Source organism: Lolium perenne, chromosome 7 (genome assembly GCF_019359855.2).
Source record: "Lolium perenne isolate Kyuss_39 chromosome 7, Kyuss_2.0, whole genome shotgun sequence".
Lineage (NCBI taxonomy): Eukaryota > Viridiplantae > Streptophyta > Magnoliopsida > Poales > Poaceae > Lolium > Lolium perenne.
In genome coordinates, this window is record NC_067250.2 from 102,587,544 (window position 1) to 102,607,931 (window position 20,388).

Consider the following 20,388-nt stretch of genomic DNA (forward strand, 5'->3'; position numbering starts at 1 on the left):
AGGGGGGTGGCCGGCCCCCTTGGTGGAGTCCACCTTGGACTCCCCCCTCTAGGGTTGGCCGGCCATGGGGAGGTGGAGTCCCTCCGGGACTCTTCCTTCCTTAGTGATTTCTTCCGGACTTTTCTAGAACCTTCTAGAACCTTCCATAAATGCACCGGATCATTTCCAAACTTGGAATATGACTTCCTATATATGAATCTTATTCTCCGGACCATTCCGGAACTCCTCGTGATGTCCGGGATCCCATCCGAGACTTCGAACAATACTTCGAACTCCATTCCATATTCAAGTTCTACTATTACAACATCAAACCTTAAGTGTGTCACCCTACGGTTCGCAAACTATGTAGACATGGTTGAGATCTCTCTCCGACCAATAACCAATAGCGGGATCTGGAGATCCATAATGGCTCCCACATATTCAACGATGACTTAGTGATCGAATGAACCATTCACATATGATACCAATTCCCTTTGTCACGCGATATTTTACTTGTCCGAGGTTTGATCATCGGTATCACTCTATACCTTGTTCAACCTCGTCTCCTGACAAGTACTCTTTACTCGTACTGTGGTATGTGGTCTCTTATGAACTTATTCATATGCTTGCAAGACATTAGACGACATTCCACCGAGAGGGCCCAGAGTATATCTATCCGTCATCGGGATGGACAAATCCCACTGTTGATCCATATGCCTCAACTCATACTTTCCGGATACTTAATCCCACCTTTATAACCACCCATTTACGCAGTGGCGTTTGATGTAATCAAAGTACCTTTCCAGTATAAGTGATTTATATGATCTCATGGTCGAAAGGACTAGGTAACTATGTATCGAAAGCTTATAGCAAATAACTTAATGACGTGATCTTATGCTACGCTTAAATGGGTGTGGCCATTACATCATTCATATAATGATATAACCTTGTTATTAATAACATCCAATGTTCATGATTATGAAACTAATCATCTATTAATCAACAAGCTAGTTAAGAGGCTTACTAGGGACTCATTGTTGTTTACATAACACACATGTATCAATGTTTCGGTTAATACAATATAGCATGGTATATAAACATTTATCATAAACATAAAGATATATAATAACCACTTTTATTATTGCCTCTTGGGCATATCTCCAACAGTCTCCCACTTGCACTAGAGTCAATAATCTAGATTACATTGTAAGGTACCTAACACCCATGGCATTCTGGTGTTGGTCATGCTTTGCCCTAGGGAGAGCTTTAGTCAACGGATCTGCTACATTCAGATCAGTGTGTACTTTGCAAATCTTTACTTCTCCATCTTCGATGTACTCGCAAATCGAATGATAACGCAGCTTGATATGCTTCAGCCTCTTGTGTGACCTTGGTTCTTGTGCATTGGCGATGGCACCCATGTTGTCACAGTAGATGACTAGTGGGTCCAATGCACTAGGAACCACACCGAGCTCTACAATGAACCTCTTCATCCATACCGCTTCGATGAAGCCTCTCCGAAGCCGCTATGTACTCCGATTCGTTGAAGACTTCGCCACCGTGCACCGCTTCGAGCTTGCCCAGCTTATCGCAGCACCATTCAATATAAACACGTACCCGCACCGTGACTTAGAGTCATCGGGATCGTTGTTCCAACTTGCATCGGTGTAACTTGTTACAACGAGCTCTTGGTCACCTCCATAACAAAGAAACATATCTTTAGTTCTTTTCAAGTACTTCAGGATATTCTTGACCGCTGTCCAGTGTTCCATTCCTGGATCACTTTGATATCTGCTAGTCAAACTAACAGCATGTGCTATATCCGGTCTAGTACATAGCATGGCATACATGATAGAGCCTATTGCCGAGGCATAGGGATCGACTCATCCTTTCTCTTTCTTCTGCCGTAGCCGGACCTTGAGTCTTACTCAAGACCTTGCCTCGGTAACATAGGTAAGAATCCTTTCTTACTTTCGTCCATTCTAAACTTCTTTAGAATCTTGTCCAGTATGTACTTTGTGATAGCCCTATTAGACGTCTTGATCTATCTCTATAAATCTTGATGCCTAATATATACGATGCTTCACCAAGGTCTTTCATTGAAAAACTATTATTCAAATAACCTTTTACACTGCTTAATAGGTCTATATCATTCCCAATTAATAATATGTCATCTACATATAATATCAGGAATGCTACAGAGCTCCCACTCACTTTCTTGTAAATACAGGCCTCTCCATGACACTGTATAAACCCGAAGTCTTTGATCACCTTATCAAAGCGTCGGTTCCAACTTCTCGATGCTTGCTTCAGTCCATAAATTGAACGCTGAAGTTTGCATACTTTGTCAGCATTTTTAGGATCGACAAAACCTTTGGGTTGTACCATATACAACTCTTCCTCAATGTCTCCATTAAGGAACGCCGTTTTGACATCCATCTGCCAAATCTCATAATCGAAAAATGCAGCTATTGCTAACAAAATCCTCACAGATTTTAGCTTCGCTACAGGTGAGAAAGTCTCATCGTAGTCAACACCTTGAATTTGTCGGAAACCCTTTGCGACAAGTCGAGCTTTATAGACAGTAATATTACCATCAGCATTTGTTTTTCTCTTGAAGATCCATTTATTCTCGACAGCCTTGCGGCTATCAGGTAAGTCTACCAAAGTCCACACTTTGTTATCATACATGGATCCCATTTCGGATTTCATGGCTTCTTGCCATTTGTTGGAATCTGGGCTCATCATCGCTTCTTCATACGTCGCAGGGTCTTCATCATTGTTGTCCACAATCATGACATTTAGACAATGATCATACCAATCAGGAGTGGCACGTTCCCTTGTCGATCTGCGAGGTTCAGTAGCTATCTCGTTTGAAGTTTCATGATCATCATCATTAGCTTCCTCTGTTGACGGTGTAGGCGGCACAGGAACATCTTCCGATCGCGCTACTCGATCAATGAGTGAAGATTCATCAATCTCATCGAAGTTCTACTTTTCTTCCAAATACTTCTTTAGTGAGAAATTCTTTCTCAAGAAAAGTTCCGTTCTTAGCAACAAAGATTTTGCCTTCGGATTTGTGATAGAAAGTATACCCTATAGTTTCCTTAGGGTATCCTATGAAGACGCATTTCTCCGCTTTGGGTTCTAGCTTGTCCGGTTGTAACTTTTTTACATAGGCTTCGCAACCCCAAACTTTTACGAACGACAGCTTAGGTTTCTTATTAAACCATAATTCATACGGCATCGTTTCAACGGATTTTGATGGTGCACTATTTAAAGTGAATGCGGCTCTCTCTAATGCATAACTCCAAAATGATAATGGTAAATCAGTAAGAGACATCATAGAACGAACCATATCTAAGAGAGTTCGATTACGACGTTCGGACACACCGTTTCGTTGAGGTGTTCCCGGCGGTGTCAATTGTGAAAGTATTCCGCATTTCTTTAAATGCATGCCAAACTCATAACTCAGATATTCACCTCCGCGATCAGATCGTAGAAATTTAATCTTCTTGTTACGTTGATTTTCTACTTTACTTTGGAATTCCTTAAACTTCTCGAAAGTTTCAGATTTATGTTTCATGAAATAGATATACCCATATCTACTCAGATCATCTGTGAAGGTTAGAACATAACGATAACCACCGCGCGATGCTACACTCATTGGTCCGCACACATCGGTATGTATGATTTCCAATAAGTCAGTAGCTCGCTCCATAATACCAGAGAATGGAGTCTTAGTCATTTTTCCCATTAGACATGCTTCGCATCTATCAAGTGACTCAAAGTCAAGTGATTCAAGTAATCCATCAGTATGGAGTTTCTTCATGCGTTTCACTCCAATATGACCAAGACGACAGTGCCACATATAAGTAGAATTATCATTCAATTTAATTCGCTTAGCATCAATGTTATGAATATGTGTATCACTACTATCGAGATCTAACAGAAATAAACCATTCTTTTCAGGTGCTCGACCATAAAAAATATTATTCATAAAAATAGAACAACCATTATTCTCAGACTTGAATGAATAACCGTCTTGCATTAAAAAAGATCCAGATATAATGTTCATGCTCAACGCGGGTACAAAATAACAATTATTGAGGTTTAAAACTAATCCCGAAGGTAGATGTAGAGGAAGTGTGCCGACAGCGATCACATCGACTTTGGATCCATTTCCAACGCGCATCGTCACTTCATCCTTCAATAGTCTTCGTTTATTCTTTAGTTCCTGTTTCAAGTTACAAATATGAGCAACCGAACCAGTATCAAATACCCAGGTACTAGTACGAGAACCAGTAAGATAAACATCTATAACATGTATATCAGATATACCTTCTTTCTTCTTCTTGACAAGGCCGCTCTTCAGATCCGCCAAATACTTGGAGCAATTACGCTTCCAGTGTCTCTTCTCCTTGCAGTAATAACACTCAGCATCAGGCTTAGGGCCAGTCTTAGGTTTCACAGGAGGCGTGGCAGCTTTCTTGCCACCCTTCTTGAATTTTCCTTTAGACTTGCCCTGTTTCTTGAAACTAGTGGTCTTGTTGACCATCAACACTTGGTGCTCTTTCTTGATCTCAATCTCAGCAGATTTCAGCATGGAGAAGCGTTTAGGTAACTCTTTGTTCATGTTCTGCATATTGTAGTTCATCACAAAGTTCTTGTAACTAGGTGGCAGTGATTGAAGGACACGATTAATCCCCAGTCGGTTAGGAATCACTATTCCCAAATCACTGAGTTTCTTCGCATGCCCGGTCATGGCGAGCATGTGCTCACTAACGGAGCTGCCTTCTTCCATCATGCAACTGAAGAAGTGTTTCGATGCTTCATAGCATTCCACGACTGCATGAGTTTCAAAGATAGTTTTCAACTCATTGACCAACTCATGAGGATCGTGGTGCTCAAAACATTTTTGAAGATCGGCTTCCAGACTGCATAGGATGGCACACTGAACTTGAGAGTACCGAGTTTTCCGAGTCGCGTAAACGTTCTTTACTTCATCGGTTTCAGTTTCTGCAGGAGGGTCACCTAGCGGTGCATCAAGCACATATTGCAGATTTCCGCCATTGAGGAAGATCCTCACATGACGGAACCAGTCGGTGAAGTTGCTACCGTTGCTCTTAAGTTTTTCTTTCTCTAGGAACTGGTTAAAATTGATTGGGGACGCCATATCTACAACATATATTTGCAATAGTTTAGACTAATGTTTATGACAAATTGAGTTCAAATTTTAATTTAACAAAATTAAAAACTAGGTGAACTCCCACTCAAAACAATATCCCACGCATTGTCTTAGTGATCACACGAACCAAATCCACCACACCAAGTCCAATCATCACGAGACAAGATGTAATTTCAATGGCGAACACTCAAAGTGTTCATCATATCAATCGTATGATTCATGCTCTACCTTTCGGTATCATGTGTTCCGAGACCATGTCTGTACATGCTAGGCTCGTCAAGGCCACCTTAGTATCCGCAAGTGCAAAACTGGCTTGCACCCGTTGTATGCACTTGTTGAGTCTATCACACCCGATCATCACGAGATGCTTCGAAACGACAAGTCTTGGCAACGGTGCTACTAAGGATGAACACTTTATTATCTTGATATTTTAGTGAGAGGGATCATCTTATAATGCTACCGTCGCGATCTAAGCAAAATAAGATGCATAAAGGATTAACATCACATGCAGTTCATATGTGATATGATATGGCCCTTTTGTCTTTGCGCCTTTGATCTTCATCTCTAAAGCACGGACATGATCTCCATCATCAATGGGCATGATCTCCATCATCGTCGGCGTAGCGTCAAGGTCAATGGCGCCGTCTTCATGATTGTTCTCCCATGTAGCAACTATTACAACTTCTTTGAAATACTACTCAACATGAAATTTAAAGACAACCATAAGGCTCCTGCCGGTTGCCACAATACAACAATGATCATCTCATACATATTCATCATCACATTATGGCCATATCACATCACCAAACCCTGCAAAAACAAGTTAGACGTCTCTAATTTGGTTTGCATATTTTACGTGGTTTAGGGTTTTCGAGTAAGATCTAATCTACCTACGAACATGAACCACAACGGTGATACTAGTGCTGTCAATAGAAGAGTAAATTGAATCTTCACTATAGTAGGAGAGACAGACACCCGCAAAGCCACTTATGCAATACAAGTTGCATGTCGAGCGTGGAGCAAATCTCATGAACGCGGTCATGTAAAGTTAGCCCGAGCCGCTTCATCCCACTATGCCACAAAGATGCAAAGTACTCAAACTAAAGACAACAAAAGCATCAATGCCCACAAAACCATTGTGTTCTACTCGTGCAACCATCTATGCATAGACACGGCTCTGATACCACTGTAGGGATTCGTTGCATAGAAAACAAAAAATTTCCTACAGCGAGAACGCAATCCAAGCCAAGATGCAATCTAGAAGACGGGAGCAACGAGGAGATGATCGAGACTCACCCTTGAAGATTTCCAAAGCCTACAAGATGAGGCTCTTGTTGCTGCGGTAGATGATCACTTGCCGCTTGCAAAAGCGCGTAGAAGATCTTGATCACGGTGCCACGATCGGGTAGCACCTCCGTACTCGGTCACACGTTTGGTGTTGATGAAGACGACGTCCTTCTCCCCGTTCCAGCGGGCAGCGGAAGTAGTAGCTCCTCCTTGACTCCGGCAGCACGACGGCGTGGTGGCGGTGGCGATGGAGAACTCCGGCGGAGCTTCGCTAAGCATGCGGGAGAGGTGGAGGAGAGAGGGGGCGGCTAGGGTTTGGGAGAGGGGGTGGCCGGCCTCAAGGGGTGCGGCCAGCTTGTGGCTTTGTGGTGGCCGGCCCCCTGCCCTATGCCCCTCATTATATAGGTGGAACCCCAAGTGTTGGACTACAAGTCTTCGAATAAGACCCCAACCCAAAACCTTCCATGTAGTAGGGAAACCTACCCAAGGTGGGACTCCCACCCAAGTGGGATTCCCACCCTTCCATGAAGGGGGGTGGCCGGCCCCCTTGGTGGAGTCCACCTTGGACTCCCCCCTCTAGGGTTGGCCGGCCATGGGGAGGTGGAGTCCCTCCGGGACTCTTCCTTCCTTAGTGATTTCTTCCGGACTTTTCTAGAACCTTCTAGAACCTTCCATAAATGCACCGGATCATTTCCAAACTTGGAATATGACTTCCTATATATGAATCTTATTCTTCGGACCATTCCGGAACTCCTCGTGATGTCCGGGATCCCATCCGAGACTTCGAACAATACTTCGAACTCCATTCCATATTCAAGTTCTACTATTACAACATCAAACCTTAAGTGTGTCACCCTACGGTTCGCGAACTATGTAGACATGATTGAGATCTCTCTCCGACCAATAACCAATAGCGGATCTGGAGATCCATAATGGCTCCCACATATTCAACGATGACTTAGTGATCGAATGAACCATTCACATACGATACCAATTCCCTTTGTCACGCGATATTTTACTTGTCCGAGGTTTGATCATCGGTATCACTCTATACCTTGTTCAACCTCATCTCCTGACAAGTACTCTTTACTCGTACTGTGGTATGTGGTCTCTTATGAACTTATTCATATGCTTGCAAGACATTATACGACATTCCACCGAGAGGGCCCAGAGTATATCTATCCGTCATCGGGATGGACAAATCCCACTGTTGATCCATATGCCTCAACTCATACTTTCCGGATACTTAATCCCACCTTTATAACCACCCATTTACGCAGTGGCATTTGATGTAATCAAAGTACCTTTCCAGTATAAGTGATTTATATGATCTCATGGTCGAAAGGACTAGGTAACTACGTATCGAAAGCTTATAGCAAATAACTTAATGACGTGATCTTATGCTACGCTTAAATGGGTGTGTCCATTACATCATTCATATAATGATATAACCTTGTTATTAATAACATCCAATGTTCATGATTATGAAACTAATCATCTATTAATCAACAAGCTAGTTAAGAGGCTTACTAGGGACTCATTGTTGTTTACATAACACACATGTATCAATGTTTCGGTTAATACAATTATAGCATGGTATATAAACATTTATCATAAACATAAAGATATATAATAACCACTTTTATTATTGCCTTTTGGGCATATCTCCAACAAAGACACCTTAGGCCGGCGCCCAAGCTCCCCTCTCCCAAACCCTAGCCACCCCTCCTCACACCTCTCCTACAGCGCTTAGGCGAAGCCCTGCCGGAGTTCTCCACCACCACCGCCACCACGCTGTCGTGTTGTCGGGATTCCGAGGAGGATCTACTACTTCCGCTGCCCGCTGGAACGGGGAGAAGGACGTCATCATCAACACCGAACGTGTGACCGAGTACGGAGGTGCTGCCCGACTGTGGCACCGTCAAGATCTTCTACGCGCTTTTGAAAGCGGCAAGTGATCATCTTCTGCAACAACGAGATCTAATCTCGTAGGCTTTGGAAATCTTCGAGGGTTAGTCTCATGATCTTCTCGTTGCTACCATCTTCTAGATTGCATCTTGGCTTGTTATTCGTTCTTGCGGTAGGAATTCTTTTGTTTTCTATGCTACGAATCCCATCAGTGGTATCAGAGCCGTGTCTATGCATAGATTGGTTGCACGAGTAGAACACAATTGTTTCGTGGGCGTTGATGCTTTGTTGTCTTTAGTTCGTGTACTTTGCATCTTGCGGGATGGTGGGATGAAGCGGCTCGGGCTAACTTTACATGACCGCGTTCATGAGATTTGCTCCACGCTCGACATGCAACTTGTATTGCATAAGTGGCTTTGCGGGTGTCTGTCTCTCCCACCATAGTGAAGATTGTAATTTGCACTTCTATTGTCAACACTAGTATCACCGTTGTGATTCATGTTCGTAGGTAGATTGGATCTTACTCGAAAACCCTAAACCACGTAAAATATGCAAATCAAATTAGAGGCGTCTAACTTGTTTTTGCAGGGTTTGGTGATGTGATATGGCCATGATATGATGATGAATATGTATGAGATGATCGTTATTGTATTGTGGCAACCGGCAGGAGCCTTATGGTTGTCTTTAAATTTCATGTTGATGTATTAATTCAAAGTAGTTATAATAGTTGCTACATGGGAGAACAACCATGAAGACGGCGCCATTGACCTTGACGCTACGCTGACGATGATGGAGATCATGCCCGTTGATGATGGAGATCATGTCCGTGCTTTGGAGATGAAGATCAAAGGCGCAAAGACAAAAGGCCATATTATATCACATATGAATTGCATGTGATGTTAATCCTTTTATGCATCTTGTATTGCTTAGATCGCGACGGTAGCATTATAAGATGATCCCTCTCACTAAATATCAAGATAATAAAGTGTTCATCCTTAGTATGCACCGTTGCTAACACTTGTCATTTCGAAGCATCACGTGATGATCGGGTGTGATAGATTCTACATGTGCATACAACGGGTGCAAGCCAGTTTTGCACACGCGGATACTAAGGTTGCCTTGACGAGCCTAGCATGTACAGACATGGTCTCGAAACACGGGATACCGAAAGGTAGAGCATGAGTCACATGATTGATATGATGAACACTTTGAGTGTTCGCCTTTGAAGTTACATCTTGTCTCGTGATGATCGGACTTGGTGTAGTGGATTTGGTTTGTGTGATCACTAAGACAATGTGAGGGATATTGTTTTGAGTGGGAGTTCACCTAGTTTAATTTTTTAGAATTAAAATTTGAACTCAGTTTGTCATAAACTTAGTCTAAACTCTTTGCAAATATGTTGTAGATCATGGCGTCCCCCTCCATCAATTTTAATCAGTTCCTAGAGAAAGAAAAGCTTAAAAGCAATGGTAGCAACTTCACCGACTGATTCCATCATGTGAGGATTTTCCTCAATGGCGGAAATCTGCAATATGTGCTCAATGCACCGCTAGGTCCCCCACCACCACCTGCAGTATCCGAGGACGAAAAGAATGTTTACGAGACTCGGGTGACTCGGTACTCTCAAGTTCAGTGTGCCATCCTGTGCAGCCTAGAGGCGGAGCTCCAAAAGCGTTTTGAGCACCATGATCCTTATGAGCTGGTCCATGAGCTAAAAACTATTTTTGAAACTCATGCGGCCATGGAAAGCTATGAGGCCTCGAAACACTTCTTTGGCTGTATGATGGAAGAGGGCAGCTCCGTTAGTAAGCACGTGCTAGCTATGTCCGGGCATGCGAAGAAGCTCAGTGACTTGGGAATAGTGATTCCTAACCAGCTGGGTATTCATCGTGTCCTCCAATCACTGCCACCAAGTTACAAAAACTTCGTGATGAACTACAACATGCAGAACATGAACAAAGAGTTACCTGAACTCTTCTCCATGCTGAAATCTGCTGAGATTGAGATACAGAAAGAGCACCAAGTGTTGATGGACAACAAGACCACCAGTTTCAAGAAGCATTGCAAACCTAAGAAGGGCAACTTCAAGAAGGGCGGCAAGAAAGCTGTTGCGCCTCCTGAGAAGCCTAAGGCTGGCCCTAAACCTGATACTGTGTGCTATTACTGCAAGGAGAAGGGGCACTGGAAGCGTAATTGCTCCAACTACATGGCTGATCTGAAGAGCGGCCTTGTCAAGAAGAAAGGTATATTTGATATACATGTTATTGATGTCTATCTTACTGGTTCTCGTAGTAGTGCATGGGTATTTGATACTGGTTCGGTTGCTCACATTTGTAACTCGAAACAGGAGCTACGGAATAAACGAAGCCTATCGAGGGACGAGGTGACGATGCGCGTTGGAAATGGATCCAAGGTCGATGTGATCGCCGTCGGCACGCTCCCTCTACATCTACCTTCGGGATTAGTTTTAAACCTTAATAATTGTTATTTGGTGCCTGCGTTGAGCATGAATATTATATCTGGATCTTGTTTAATGCAAGACTGTTATTCATTTAAGTCAGAGAATAATGGTTGTTCTACTTATATGAATAATATTTTTTATGGTCATGCGCTTGAGATTAATGGTTTATTCTTGTTAAATCTCGATAGTAGTGATACACATGTTCATAACATTGATGCTAAGCGAATTAAATTGAATGATAATTCTACTTATATGTGGCACTATCGTCTTGGTCATATTGGAGTGAAACGCATGAAGAAACTCCATTCTGATGGACTTCTTGAGTCACTTGATAGATGCGAAGCATGTCTAATGGGAAAAATGACTAAGACTCCATTCTCTGGTACAATGGAGCGAGCTACAGACTTATTGGAAATCATACATACCGATGTGTGTGGACCAATGAGTGTAGCCTCGCGCGGTGGTTATCGTTATGTTCTAACCTTCACGGATGACTTGGGTAGATATGGGTATATCTATTTCATGAAACATAAGTCCGAAACTTACGAGAAGTTTAAGGAATTCCAAAGTGAAGTAGAAAATCAACGTAATAAGAAGATTAAATTTCTGCGTTCTGATCGCGGAGGCGAATATCTGAGTTATGAGTTTGGCATGCATTTAAAGAAATGTGGAATACTTTCACAGTTGACACCTCCGGGAACACCACAGCGCAATGGTGTATCTCATCGTCGTAATCGAACTCTCTTAGATATGGTTCGTTCTATGATGTCTCTTACTGATTTGCCGTTATCATTTTGGGGTTATGCATTAGAGACAGCGGCATTCACTTTAAATAGGGCACCATCTAAATCCGTTGAAACGACACCGTATGAATTGTGGTTTCAGAAGAAACCTAAGCTGTCGTTCCTTAAAGTTTGGGGTTGCGAAGCTTATGTAAAAAAAGTTACAACCTGACAAGCTAGAACCCAAAGCGGAGAAATGTGTCTTCATAGGATACCCTAAAGAAACTATTGGGTACACTTTCTATCACAGATCCGAAGGCAAAATCTTTGTTGCCAAGAACAGAACCTTTCTTGAGAAGGAGTTTCTCACTAAAGAAGTGAGTGGAAGGAAAGTAGAACTCGACGAGGTTATTGAACCTTCTCTCGTAGATCAGAGTAGCGCAGTGCCGGAAGATGGACCTGCACAGCCTACACCGATAAGAGAGGAAGCAAATGATAATGATCATGAAACTTCGAACGAGGTAGCTACTGAACCTCGCAGATCGACAAGGGAGCGTACCACTCCTGATTGGTATGATCCTTGTCTAAATGTCATGATTGTGGACAACAATGATGAAGACCCTACGACGTATGAAGAAGCAATGATGAGCCCAGACTCCAAAAAATGGCAAGAAGCCATGAAATCCGGAATGGGATCCATGTATGATAACAAAGTGTGGACTTTGGTAGACTTACCTGATAGCCGCAAGGCTGTCGAGAATAAATGGATCTTCAAGAGAAAAACAGATGCTGATGGTAATATTACTGTCTACAAAGCTCGACTTGTCGCAAAGGGTTTCCGACAAATTCAAGGAGTTGACTACGATGAGACCTTCTCACCTGTAGCGAAGCTAAAGTCTGTGAGGATTTTGTTAGCAATAGCTGCATTTTTCGATTATGAGATTTGGCAGATGGATGTCAAAATGGTGTTCCTTAATGGTGACATTGAGGAAGATTTGTATATGGTACAACCCAAAGGTTTTGTCGATCCTAAAAATGCTGACAAGGTATGCAAACTTCAGCGTTCCATTTATGGACTGAAGCAAGCATCCCGGAGTTGGAACCGACGCTTTGATAAGGTGATCAAAGACTTCGGTTTATACAGTGTCATGGAGAGGCCTGTATTTACAAGAAAGTGAGTGTGAGCTATGTAGCATTCCTGATATTATATGTAGATGACATATTATTGATTGAGGATGATATAGAACTATTAAGCAGTGTAAAAGGTTATTTGAATAAATGTTTTTCAATGAAAGACCTTGGTGAAGCAGCGTATATTTTAGGCATCAAGATTTATAGAGATAGATCAAGACGCCTAATAGGGCTTTCACAGAGTACATACCTGGAGAAGATTCTAAAGAAGTTTAGAATGGATGAAAGTAAGAAAGGGTTCTTACCTATGTTGCCAGGTAAGGTCTTGAGTAAGACTCAAGGTCCGGCTACGGCAGAAGAAAGAGAGAGAATGAATCAGATCCCCTATGCCTCGGCAGTAGGCTCTATCATGTATGCCATGCTGTGTACTAGACCGGATATCGCACATGCTGTTAGTTTGACCAGCAGATATCAAAGTGATCCAGGAATGGAACACTGGACATCGGTCAAGAATATCCTGAAGTACTTGAAAAGGACTAAGGATATGTTTCTTTGTTATGGCGGTGACCAAGAGCTCGTTGTAACCAGTTACACCGATGCAAGTTGGAACACTGATCCTGATGACTCTAAGTCTCAGTCTGGGTACGTGTTTATATTGAATGGTGCTGCAGTAAGCTGGAGTAGTTCCAAGCAGTGCACGGTGGCGAAAGCTTCAACTGAATCGGAATACATAGCGGCTTCGGAGGCTTCATCGGAAGCGGTATGGATGAAGAGGTTCATTGTTGAGCTTGGTGTGGTTCCTAGTACATTGGACCCACTAGTCATCTATTGTGACAACATGGGTGTCATCGCCAATGCACAAGAACCAAGGTCACACAAGAAGCTGAAGCATATAAGGCTGCGTTTTCATTCGATTCGCGAGTACATCGAAGATGGATAAGTAAAGATTTGCAAAGTACACACAGATCTGAATGTGGCAGATCCGTTGACTAAAGCTCTCCCTAGGGCAAAGCATGACCAACACCAGAATGCCATGGGTGTTAGGTACCTTACAATGTAATCTAGATTATTGACTCTAGTGCAAGTGGGAGACTGTTGGAGATATGCCCAAGAGGCAATAATAAAGTGGTTATTATATATCTTTATGTTTATGATAAATGTTTGCATACCATGCTATAATTGTATTAACTGAAACATTGATACATGTGTGTTATGTAAACAACAAGGAGTCCCTAGTAAAGCCTCTTGTATAACTAGCTTGTTGAATAATAGATGATCATGGTTTCGTGATCATGAACATTGGATGTTATTAATAACAAGGTTATGTCATTGATGAATGATGTAATGGACACACACCCAAATAAGCGTAGCATAAGATCACGTCATTAAGTTCAATTTGCTATAAGCTTCCGATACATAGTTACCTAGTCCTTCGACCATGAGATCATGTAAATCACTTATACCGGAAGGGTACTTTGATTACATCAAATGCCACTGCGTAAATGGGTGGTTATAAAGGTGGGATTAAGTATTCGGAAAGTATGAGTTGAGGCATATGGATCAAGAGTGGGATTTGTCCATCCCGATGACAGATAGATATACTCTGGGCCCTCTCGGTGGAATGTCGTCTGATTAGCTTGCAAGCATGTGAATGGTTCACAAGAGATGATATGCTGCGGTACGAGTAAAGAGTACTTGTCGGAGACGAGGTTGAACAAGGTATGGCGATACCGATGATCAAACCTCGGACAAGTAAAATATCGCGAGACAAAGGGAATCGGTATCGTATGTAAATGGTTCAATCGATCACTAAGTCATCGTTGAATATGTGGGAGCCATTATGGATCTCCAGATCCCGCTATTGGTTATTGCTCGGAGAAGAGTCTCAACCATGTCTACATAGTTCACGAACCGTAAGGTGACACACTTAAGGTTTGATGTCGTTTTAAGTAGATATGGAATATGGAATGGAGTTCGAATGTTTGTTCGGAGTCTCGGATGGGATCCAGGACATCACGAGGAGGTCCGAAATGGTCCGGAGAATAAGATTCATATATAGGAAGTCATTTTCTAAGTTTGAAAATGATCCGGTGTATTTATGAAAGGTTCTAAAAGGTTCTAGAAAAGTCCGGAAGAAATCACCATGGAAGGTGGAGTCCCGGAGGGACTCCACCAAGCTTGGCCGGCCAGCCAAAGGGAGGAGGAGTCCCAGGTGGACTCCACCTAAGGGGGCCGGCCACCCCATCAAGGGAAAGGGAGGAGTCCCACCCTGAGTAGGATTCGCCCATAAGGAAGGTTTTTTGAGTTGGACTCTTACTCATTCTTTGGGCAACCCTAGATGTGTTCCACCTATATATAGATGAGGAGAGGGAGGGGGCCGGCCACACCCTTGGCCGCACCACCCAAGCCACCTTAGGCCGGCGCCCCAGCTCCCCTCTCCCAAACCCTAGCCGCCCCTCCTCACACCTCTCCTACAGCGCTTAGGCGAAGCCCTGCCGGAGTTCTCCACCACCACTGCCACCACGCCGTCGTGCTGTCGGGATTCCGAGGAGGATCTACTACTTCCGCTGCCCGCTGGAACGGGGAGAAGGACGTCATCATCAACACCGAACGTGTGACCGAGTACGGAGGTGCTGCCCAACTGTGGCACCGTCAAGATCTTCTACGCGCTTTTAAAAGCGGCAAGTGATCATCTTCTGCAACAACGAGATCTAATTTCGTAGGCTTTGGAAATCTTCGAGGGTTAGTCTCATGATCTTCTCGTTGCTACCATCTTCTAGATTGCATCTTGGCTTGTTATTCGTTCTTGCGGTAGAATTTTTTTTGTTTTCTATGCTACGAATCCCATCAGCGACCGCCTGGAGCTATGCGTGTATGCAGTTATCCGGCACACACTACAACGATGTATAGGGCGCCCCGCTTATACCGCTCGCGTGCCACCCGCGGTGGGCCGCGGCCGAGTAAGTGTTTTTCATTTCTTTTCCATTTTTTTCCTGTTTCATTTTGCTTTTTCTGTTTTTCGTTTTTCAGTTTTTCTTCTTCTTCTTTTTCTTTTTGCTTTCTGTTTTATTCTTTTTTGTTCTACTAGTTAATTTTTTCAATGATTAATTTTTTAATTTGAACTATTTTTACCTTGTGAACCTTCTTTGAATTTGAATCAATTTTTAAAATCATGACCAGTTTTTTAATTTCAATTTTTAAAATTTGGAACCATTTTTAGTTGGTGAGCCTTTTTTATTTTCAACCTTTTTAAATTTTAAATCGTTTTTTAAATTTGAACCATTTTACTTGTGTGGAACCATTTATCCGGGTGAATCACTTTTTAAATTTAAAAATGATTTTTAAATCATGATTTTTTTCCAAAATTGAACAATTTAAAAATTTGAACCATCTTTCAAATTTCGTAGCAGAAGGTTACCTTGCAGGACAATTCGCTGGTAGGTCGGTCATAGGCCTTGTGGTGGCTCTGCCACCGATTGACCCCTTAATGGGCCGCACCGAACATTGTACGACTCCATCACCGATCCCCACTATGAACCTCCTCATCTTTTTTTCCTTGCCAGGAATAGGCTAACTTTGGGCACCCACTCACGTTAACGGTAAGTGTAAATGCTTTTTTTTTGTTGCTGTGTTTTTATATCTGTTCATTTTTTAAGTCTTAGTATTAGTATTTATGTTTTGCTTTACTTTTATTTTTATTGGTTTATGTTTTAATTTTTATATCGGTCATATGCAAGGCTCTCTCCTTATTCATTTAATATATACAAACTGAATACATGAGCATTTGTACTGAAGCATGTGCATAATATTTTTGCAGCATTCGTGTAGTATAAGAGATACGCTCAGCACCTTGTAAAGTTTTGTATTTTGCATTATTCATGTAGTATAGTAGGTTATGTGTATCACCTTGTAATACTTGTATTATATAGTTTTCACATGAGTCATGAAAAAATGTTTCTCATGGACCCAAAAGAGTTACATGTTTAAGAACATATATTCGGCCTAGTCACATGAACATGACATATTTTTTTCTTACAAAAAGAGGTTGTACATACAAATAGTATAAGGTATAAAATAGAAGGAAATTAATATAAAACAAATAATTCAACTTAGAACGAGGCACGAAAAGCATGAAATAAAGTTCAAAATTGAAAAAGGAAATTTAACATTAATATACACTAAAATATACAACCACAAAAACAAACTTATATAACACAAATAAACAAAAAAGGAACAAAGAAAAGAAAGCACAAATCAAATTGTGTAATTTCCTTTCTTGCTAGCTTGGTATGCAACACTTTTGTCTTCATATTCCCCACTAAGGGCTTGTTGGTGTGTGTGTGCCTGTGTACTTAGGGTATGTTTGACGTGTTGAGTTGACTGATAGAGATAGGGCCGCTCCATGTAGTGTCTTGTAAAAAAGGGTAACATTGACTTAGCGGCTATAGCCAATAAGTAATTATTATATGTTTACACTTTGTTTTTCTATGGTTTTCATGTGTTCATCTGCACTTGTTTTGATAAGTTTCACGTGTAATTTTTTGTTTCTCTTTTTTGCACTTACATTCATTATATATTTCTATATTTTTATCTTATTCTTGTGCTTTGCAAACATGCATATGGATCAGGGCCCAAGAGCAGAGAATCAGAGCAATCCTTGCTAGAGCTAAGAATAACCAAAACTTCTTTTTGTGAGCTTAAGCTACAAACTTTGAATTCGAATTGTATGTTTATATAAGTGCAAATGGATAACACTCGCAAATTTAATATTTAATAGATAACTATGTAAAATCTCATTCCTATCCTTTGTATGGTCTATCATCATATCATGTATTAATTCTATAAGTATATCCTATCACTATTTGCTCTTGTTATATAAGAGCATGACATATATCCTAGCACTCTTGTTCTATAGCGTGCCATCAATCATTGGTATCCTTTTTCCACAATCCACCATCCCATGTCTGCTGGCCGGCTTGTTGGTTTGTCACCTTAACAAGTTGAGCTACTCCGATAGTTTTGTTGTGTTCCATTTTGCACGGTGAAAGATGTTGTTTATTCCCATAAACATTCGCTTTGGTATGCATGTTTGTGGTTTGCCTCTAATTTTCCCAATGTTTGTTTTCTGGTGCTATCTTATTTTCTATTTATTACTATATGATTTCGGACACGTTAACACATATTCACGCATGTCGCCTTGGTATTTTATTTTATTGTTTGAAACATGGTAGCCACAACAAAGCATGTTTCTGTTATGTTGTATCCTATGATATAATAATATTATTACTATTGCATATGGCTCGATTATCGTAGGCACTAGTTGTTCTTGTCTTCTTTTTGGCCCACTGTAGCTTGCAAAACCCACTCTTCACTTTCTTCTCCTTCCTGAGCATGGCTTGCAAAATCCACTCTTTATTTGATATGTGTGCATATTTGATATGTAAACTAGTTTTTAATGTTGTGCTGTTGCAGAGGCTAGGTGTATTTGATATCATCTTGATATTAATATATTATTCTTTGCCGAAAAAATGTGCCATGGAAGTTCGACAAGAAGTTGTACGTTCATTTCTCATGTTACCTAATTCGTAGGTGGTCTTCAATACTGGTTCCAACTTTACAGGGATTTATCAGCACCTACTCCATTGCATCCATGTACTACAGCCTAGCTAGAACTTGTCACACAGAATCGAACAACTTGACAACGAACGCACCTCCTAATCACATGCTCTCCAGCGCAATGCAGTTTTATATGCTTCATTCACTGACATAGGCCAAAGTGAACCTGTTTAACGTGCATATATAACTACATAAGCTACTTACTACTTGGTATACTAGTGACTGCAAGCCTAATCTGTAACTTGTCTGTTTGACTGTTTGTCTAACAATTCTGTAACAATGGTCCTGAGCAGGCACCTTTCTTGTCTGGCTCGATCATGGATCAATCAACCAGCACCCAGATCTCAACCATCCAAGACATGACCAGCCTTTTGGTAAAATAATGAGAAGAAAAGCAACTGGACTGATGAGAGGGTCTACGAGACCAATCATTAAAGGCAGAAGAACACAGAGGAAGAAAAGGGGTTAAGGACAGGGGCATCCGATCCGAGTAATTTCAGAAGAAACAACCTACATCTTACCTGGCCATCCAGATCTCGCACTGTCTCACGTGGGTAAAGGCGACGGTGAAGTTTCCCCTTCGACTTCATTGTCATTTTAGAATCATCCATGTGGTCTGGGCGATCGATCTCATGATCTGCTACTGTACCGACCTACTGAGACATGTAAGTGGGCATACCTGAAAGTAGACATCACCAACTTCCTACGTTGCTGTCATGAGTCCTTAATACTTCCTGAATGGAGGCCGCTTTGTAGATTTTGTTGGCGACACAGGGGCCGACCCACCCTATCTAAATCATTACGAAATCTCAAGGAAAATATTTAAATTGTGTGAAATTACAAAAAGTATCTCCACTTATAAACTTTCTGGCCTCACTCAATTTTTCCTCTGAGTCCGACCCTGCTCGAGCATGTACCAGCGCATCATTAATCTTAATGTAGATACATAAAAATAAGATTTGAAATATAAAAAAATCGAAATAAAATGTTGTGTGTACCTCCGAGCAGTCTATGTACGCACGCAAGTTTATTTTATAATTTTTATTTCATAATTTTTTAACATTTTAAAAGATGTCCGAAAACTTGTGTATGGATACAGAATGTCTAGATGTGCATGCGGAATTTTGTTTCATAATTTTTTAACATTTTAAAAGATGTTTTCATACATCGGTTTATATGCCCCTGTGAGCCGAATTAGATTTTCCAAGATGGTAAGCTAATTTTTTCGATAAAGGGAATATATTAATATCAAAAGATACCAATTACACCCAGCCTCTGCAACAACGCCCCACCCTAATGGCAGTACGGATACACACAACCAAAAAAGAGTAAAGAAAACTAAGAAATAAAAGTCCCGCTACAGCCTTCTAGACCTAGCAACAGCAATACAACCACCACTGTGACAACACTTGAAGTACAGACTCTCCAAAAGCGACGCCTCCAAGAAGGAAACAGTACACCAGCGCCGTCGTCGCCCGACCAAAGGTTTTAGGATTTCCTCCTGAAGATAGTCCCCACTCTCAAAACAATGCCTCCAACAAGAACATTGCCAGGCACAACCAGTTAATGCCAGACTTTGGGTTTTCACCCTGAGAGGTAAGACTCTGAACTTCCCCTGTGCTGCCGCCCCCACATGCATACCACTGTTGCAAGCCCGGAACGCCAAGCAGATCCCTCAGCATCACGTTGACTCGAACCTCCTTTAGCTAGTCCACCAATCCGACCTTCATGATATTCCTTCTTCTGACTTCACCATGGACCAAAAAGTCACCTGATGTCAACACAGAATATAGCTTCGCGGCGCTCCCTCTGGAACCAAACGGTCGGAATAAAAATATGGGTGCGCGCGACCGAATACCACCCGATCCAGCAAACTGCAGGCAAAATATGCATTGTTTCATTCGCCAGCGGAGCTTTCCGGAACTCATCTCTCCAGCCATATCAAAGCAAACTGACCTCCGGTAGATCTTCATCTTCGCTTGCGAGAAACCCGAGGACCGCCACCAAAAAACAAACCAAGACCAGCAGCCCCCACACCGCTAGTCCCTTCTGCCGGATCACCAGGGAAGAAGACGGCGACGCGGATCATGCGTACC